The following is a 2,411-nucleotide window of genomic DNA, read 5'->3' as shown; positions in this document are numbered from 1 at the left end:
GTCTGACCTCCTTCCTCCTGGCAGGCAATTTAGTTTTAGGGTATTCCTTTGGCCACGAGGGGGTCCGTTTAGTCAGCCGGTGGGGGGGAGTGAGCCTTAAAATTTTATTTTAGTTCACACAATGATAAATTTATGGAGTCCCGGGGAAAAAATCAATATAATAATATGTAAGCAGCTCAGTGCGATACAAGAAAACACAAATGATATAAAAAAATAAGAAAAACAATTCAGGATATGAATAAGAAATTTACCAAAGAAATAGATACCGTAAAAAAAAGGACTCAAGAGAAATCCTGGAACTCAGGAATTTATTGGATAAAATAAAAAATACATTTGAATGTCTTCTATCATTTGTGCTTTTTATGTACCTAAGAACCCCAAATCATTAAGATTTACTCCTCAGAGTTTTGTAGTTTAGCTCTTACAATTAGTTCTATAATTCATTTTGAATTAATCTTTGTATATAGACAACACCTAGTATTCCTTAGACTGATCATAAGTCAGATCTGCTATAGAAGAAATCAAAAATCTATGAAATTTGTTTTCCTGTTACATGGAAAGCAGTGGGGAAAAATTTTACTTAGATAACTTTGTCCTTAAATAAGTTGAAAGCTGATGATGTACCTAGTGTCTCAGCAACTCTACAGGAATTGATTGGAAAGAATAAAAGTGTTAGTGTTTATAAACAGTCTGTTGGTTGAAGTTTGCAAGATATTCCAAGAATGAGAGGAATTTGGGACGTAATTGACAAATTAAGCAAAAATGAAAGGGAGTAGAGATTACAAAGATTTGAGGTTTGAAAGGGTTGGAAAAACTGACTGCTTTTATCTCCATACATTAGGAATTAAATTTTAGATATTTTCATTGACAAAGTTCCCTTATCACACAGCCCTATAGCAAAAAATTAGATTTAGGGTGTGTCATCTTATAAATGAGTTGTACACTGACTGCCTTTTGTGGATTGAATTGTGTCCTCACAAAATTGATATGTCGAAGTCCTAACTCGTAGGACCTGATAATATGACCTTATTTGGAGGTAGAATCTTTACAGAAACAATCAAATTACTGTGAGGTCATTAGGGTGAGCTCTATCCAATATGACTGGTGTCTTTATTAAAAGGGGAAATGTATGAGCAGGGTGCGGTGACTCACACCTGTAATTCCAGCAACTCGGGATGCTGAGGTTGGAGGATTTCTTGAGGCCAGGAATTTGAGACCAGCCTGGGTAACATAGACCCCCCACCTTAACATTTTTTAAAAAATTATCTCAGCATGGTGCTACACACTTGTAGTCCCAGCTACTTGGGAGGCTGAGGCAGAATTGCTTGAGACCAGGAGTTCAAGGCTGCAGTGCAGTTGTGCCACTGCACTCCAGCGTGGGTGACAGAGTGAGACCCCGTCTCTAATAAATAAATGAATATAAATAAATAAGGGGAAATATGGACATGGAGATACATAGGGAAGACGATGTGAAGAGACATAAGAAGATGGTCACCTACAGATCAAGGAAAGAGGCCTGGAATAGGGTTTTGGATTAAACTTCGCAATCGTAGCCGTCAGAAGGAACCGATCCTGCAGACATCTTGATTTTGGACTTCTAGTCTCTAGAACTGTGAGACAGTGAATTCCTGTTGTTTAAGTCCCCAAGTCTGTGGTACTTTGTTACAGCTGCCCTAGGATATGAAAATACAGCTTTATTTATTTAAAACTGCAACCACCCTACTGGCTATGCTAATCCCCTTTAGCCTGTTCTTTTAATTTTTCCCATAGTACTTGTCGCCTTTTAATCTATCATTATGATTTCCCCTGCCCAAATGAGTGCTTCACAGGGACTTCAGTTTTAATTATTAATGTCTCCTCTGTGCCTATTACAGTGGCTGGCTCATAGTCAGTATTCAATAAATATTTGTTGAGTGAATTAATGAAGTAATTAATCAACATTCATTCCCTGCATCTGGAAACAGGGGTGCCTTAAACCTATGGCCTTTAAAGAGGAAATTAAATTAAAACGAGGACATGAAGGTGGGCTCTGATCTAATATGACCTCTTATAGGAAGAGGAGATTAGGACATAGATGCACACAGAGGAAAGACACTGGAGGAAGATGGACATCTACAAGCCAAGGAGGGAGGCTTTAGAAGAAACCAACTGTGCTGACATCTTGATCTTGGACTTCTGTACTCCAGAACTGTGAGAAAATACATTTCTGTTGTTTATCACATTAACTGCCATGTGCATTGTCTTTAACGCATGCTAGTTTTGAGCCTGGGGCCTTGTGAAGCATACGTAATTCACACATCTCTTCACTGTGAGAGCTGTTGAGAACTATTTTTCAAGTTGCATATAACTCACGCACAGAAAACAATAAAAAGTAACAAATTTTTCATTAAATTGGAGAGGGTCATTTTGCT

This window comes from Propithecus coquereli, unplaced genomic scaffold, assembly GCF_000956105.1.
Source record: "Propithecus coquereli isolate 6110/MARCELLA unplaced genomic scaffold, Pcoq_1.0 Scaffold535, whole genome shotgun sequence".
In the NCBI taxonomy this organism is placed as follows: domain Eukaryota; kingdom Metazoa; phylum Chordata; class Mammalia; order Primates; family Indriidae; genus Propithecus; species Propithecus coquereli.
The sequence above is the reverse complement of the archived record's forward strand: the minus strand, read 5'-3'. Positions refer to the sequence as shown.